Raw genomic sequence first — 4,757 nt, 5'->3', positions numbered from 1 at the left:
GGGGAAGAAGTGGGTAATGGGATAAGATGGCAACTGGGGAGATAAGTGTAACGGGGGTAAAAAGTGTAAGGGAAGGAGTCAGAGGTGGGTAAGAGTGCAGAGAAGAGAGGGAGTCCAAAGGGAGGAAGGTGTACAGAAAGGGGAGGGCGTCCAGGGGGAGGAAGGAGTACGGAGAGGGGAGGTAGTCGGTGGGGAGGAAGGATGCAGGAAGAAGCAAGAATGGAGGAAGCAGTCGGGAAGGGGAAGGAGTAAAGCTGGAAGAAGAAGTGAGACTGGAGGAAGAAGTAAGACTGGGGGGAAGGAGTCGAGATGGGGGAAGGACTAAGGGGGCAAAAGAAGTAAGGGTTATCGAGGGAGTCAGGAAGGGGGAGGGACTAAATGGGGGAGGAATCTGGGGGAGGGGGTGATCAAGAGGGGGGAAGGGGCCTGGAGGGGGAAAGGTGTCCGGACAGTGGAAGGGGTCCGCGGGAGGGGTGGGGGGGGTCCGCGGTGGGGGGAGGAGGGGAGGGGGCGTCCGTGGGGGGATGTCCAGGTGAACGTGCAAGGGTGGGGTCTGATGAGTCCATGACTGCCTCCTGGGGTGGACATGGAATGAGGGAATGGTGAGTATGACCGAGGGCAGAGTGAGGCAATAGTGTGGGAGGATGAGGGTTCGACGGTAGCGGTAGAAGGGACAGCGAGAGTAGTTGATGGGGACTTGGAGGCAGACCCTGGGGGTGAGAAGGAGGCGGCCCTGGGAAGTGAATTTGGATGGGGGTGGGATTTTCGGGAAGGAAGAGAATGTGCACGTTCACCTGATTATCCCCAAAGGAAAAGGGTTGTGGCTGGTAGGTCATGGAGGGAGAGGTGGAAGGTGATATCAGGGGGATCAATTGTGATGGGGGAAAGGAAATGGGTGATTAGGGGAGGGGAAAAGACAGGGGAGTGCACAAAAGACCGAATCCAGACCATGCTGTCCAAATCGAAAGTGAAATGACAGTCAAGGTGGGCGAAATCAAGGGCAGAATTTTACATCCCACGAGCAGGTGGGCGCGCGCCCAACTCAATTGGGCATAAAATCGCACGAGAGGACATCGGGCAAGCGTCCCGATGTCATTGCGCACTTGCGCGATATTTCAAATGGTGGGCGCGCACAAAATTCGGAAGCGCGTTCACTGACAATTAAGAGGGCCAGTAAGCCCATTAAAGGCACAATTGGCTCAGATTTTTTCATTGCCCGTCCAACCTTACGGTTGGCGGACAGGCGAATTGGCCAGGCGGCCTTTACATTTTTCATCAAACCTCATGCAGGGGCGGGATGAAATTTCCATGATGAAATAAAATTAAAATAAAGTATCTGTGGACAGTATTTTTATCAGCTATATTTTCAGGTGATTGGATATGATGCATGGACACTTTTTTCAGTTTTAAAACCTTTATTTCAGCTTTATCAGGTCTCCAGCTCCCTGAGGCAGCTGCCTGCCTTCAGGCAGCTTTCTCTCAGCGCTCACCCGCACCCGCGATGATATCGTCGCTTGCACACTTCCTGCCCCCACGGCCACAGCGCTGAGGTTATCAGCGAGTGTTTCACACTAGCTGGCCATTAATTAACCAGCCAGCGTGAAATCGCAGTTGGGGGCCAATTGCAGTCGGTGATCCATCTCCCGACTGCCCCCGGACATGCCCGCCAAAGGTAAATTTCAGGCCCAGGTGCTGCATGGGAGTGTGATCAGTGGGTGGGCGGAGATGCAGGTTGGCTCAGATGGACGACTGAAAGCGAACCCCAGCTGGCAGCATTCAAAATGGTCAGGACATTGAGATGAGTGTGATATGGGAAGGATCCACATGCGTGTGCGAATGCTTGCATGAGGCTCCAAAAGACCCTGTCACACACACACTTGTCCATCCAGAATCACTCGTTGGCCAGCTGCTCTCTCTGCAGTGGCAGAGAATGAGGTTGAGGGAGTCACAGGCAATGCTGACTCAGAGGGAGCGGACAGTCTCTGAGATTCCTGAGTGGGTGACCCAGGGGTGTTCAGCTGCTGCTCCTCCCTTCAGGTGCCTGATGGTCCCGGCCTGACTCCTTGAGGGAAAGATGCAGCTGGAGGGACGTCGAGGTGCTATGTTTCCCCCTCACGTTGCCACTGCAGAAACTCACTCATGGCTCTTGCTATGGAGTGCAGATCTGCACACATCTCTGCATTCAGCTGGACCAGGGTCTCCATGGCGTCCGCCATCCTCCCCATGGAGACCTCCATACATGCACATGTGGGCACCACTTCATCAGACGCACTCCTCCGACTCATATGCCGCGCTGCCTGAGGACTTCCAACAGCTCTGCGTGATGTTCCCATGCCTTCTGCCAACTCCCCACGATGAATTGGAAGGCCAAATCTAGACACTCGTCATCTGACTCGGACTTCACAGATGCCTGATCTCCAACAGTTCCCCGAGTGCTGAGGAGCTTGGCTGAACCTGCCTCCTGTTGCTGCGGACATGTGTCCGTGTGGTGACCACCAGATTATGAACCTGAGCCTGCTCTAGATTTAGATCCCACCGAGATGTGTGTCTCTGCGCTAGTTCAGGGTGTGGGTAAGTACTTTGATGGGCCCTCCAAACTGCTTATTCCCAGCTCTTCAATGGAGGAGGTGTCCTCTTGGCTGGAGGAGAGGGCGTGGGTAGAGCTGAGGGTGCCAGTCGCTTGGCAGAGCTCCCTGTTAACCAAAGTAGAGGTAAGTAGTGTCTGGCAGCAGAGTCAAAAGCAGGAGAGAGAGCACTCACATTTGCATTGAGAGAGGGATGATATGGTGCAGGAACTTCATGAGTGTGTCCACCACCAACCTCACCGTCAGCATAGGCACAGTCCATGTTCTCACTAGTCAGTGTGATGGCACACCCCTCAAAGTAAGTGAGGGGCCTAATGTGGGCCACCCCACCCCCTTGGTCTGGGACCTCTTCCTGCTGATGTGAGCAGGCTTCTCCTGCATGAAAACAGATGGAGAGTGTGCACGCAGGACACATGGCACTACATGGAATGTGCGGAGCCATAGACAGGATGAGGTCACAAGCTCGAGAGGATTTGAGCCTGATGGAGATGTGAGGGTGTGTGAGAGAGTTAGTGGTGTTGTCCCTTGAGGTGTCAGATCCCTGTGGATGTGTGATGGGTTTGTGAGTGTGTGAGCTGAGGGTGACGAGAAGAGTGAATTACTTTGGCTAAACGGATGAGATCATTCATCCTTTAGTGGCACTGAGTGGCTGTCCTCTTTTACAGGGCATTGGCGCCGACCACCGCTGCCACATCCTCCCAAGCTGGATTAATCAGGTTGCTTCCCATCCTGTGGCCAGAGTGGGGGTGGAGGACATCATAGTGAGCCTCCACTGCGTCCAGAAGGTGCTCGAGGGACACATCACTGAACCTGGGGGCTCCAGTCTTTTTGCCTTTCAGGGCCATGTCTTCTTTGAGTATGCATGGGCTCACAGCACTGCGAGGTGTGTGCATGGCTGGACTTTAATTATGATGCCCGACGTGATGAAGCGGCGAGGTGATGGTGTGGGGGTAAATGAGACCCTGCCTGCCATGGCAATGGCCTGTTTCCCAGGAATGCATAATTAATGTGGCAGGTTTGGGATGATACGGCGTGAAAAGCCGCCATTGCGGCCGGTGGGTAAAATATCGTTTTACCCATCCACCATCGCACCTAGGGCAGAATCGTCCCAGATTTGCATTAAGAGTGGGTTGGTCATCCTCCCATGGTCCTGCCTCAGTTTGTTTGGAGGTGGAAATTATCCCCAAAGATTCCACATTCTGTCAGGGTGGCAAATAGTTAAGCAGTTGCCTCCCTGGAGACATAGGGACAGTTTTTTGCTCCCAAGACAGTTAATGTGAGTCAGGAAATTACCTGGCTCATCACACCTCTCTCAGGAAAATGTGCCCCAGTAAACCTGATTTTTGCTCTGGGGTATGCAAGATGGAGACAGGCCCACCACTCCCAAATGCAAATCGGAGATGGTCACAGGGGCTGATGAGTTTTTTATGCTTTCACAGGATGTGGGCTTTGCTGGCTGGGCCAGCATTTATTGCCCATCCCTATTTGCCTTGAGAAGGTGGTGACGAGCTGCCTTCATGAGCTGCTGCAATCCATGTGGTGTAGGTACACCCACAAGTGATGTTAGGAAATGAGTATCAGGATTTTGACTCTGCAACAGTGAGGGAACAGCAATATAGTTCCAAGTCAGGATGGTGTGTGGCTTGGAGGGGAACTTAGAGGTGATGGTGTTCCCATGTATCTGCTACCCTTGTCCTTCTAGGTGGTAGAGGTCGCAGGTTTGGAAAGTGCTGTTGAAGGAGCCTTGCTGAATCCCTGTAGTGCATCTTGCCACAAAAATCCAAGGTTCTGACTTGTTCTTGTGGCCACAGTATTTATATGGCTGCTCCAGTTCAATTTCTGGTCAATGGTAACCCCCAGGATGTTGATAGTCGGGGATTCAGCGATGGTAATGCCATTGAATGTCAAGGGGTGATGGTTGTATTCTCTCTTGTTGGAGATAGTCGTTGCCTGGCACTTGTGTGGCATGAATGTTACTTGCCACTTATTAGCCCAAGTATGAATGTTGTCCAGATCTTGCTGCATATGGACACAAACTGCTTCAGTATCTGAGGAGTCATGAATGGTGCTGAACATTGTGCAATCATCCGCAAACATCCCCACTCCTGACCTTATGATGGAGTGAAGGTCATTGATGAAGCAGCTGAAGATGGTTGGGCCTAGGACACTACA

Source organism: Cetorhinus maximus, unplaced genomic scaffold (genome assembly GCF_964194155.1).
Source record: "Cetorhinus maximus unplaced genomic scaffold, sCetMax3.hap1.1 HAP1_SCAFFOLD_324, whole genome shotgun sequence".
NCBI lineage: Eukaryota > Metazoa > Chordata > Chondrichthyes > Lamniformes > Cetorhinidae > Cetorhinus > Cetorhinus maximus.
The sequence above is the reverse complement of the archived record's forward strand: the minus strand, read 5'-3'. Positions refer to the sequence as shown.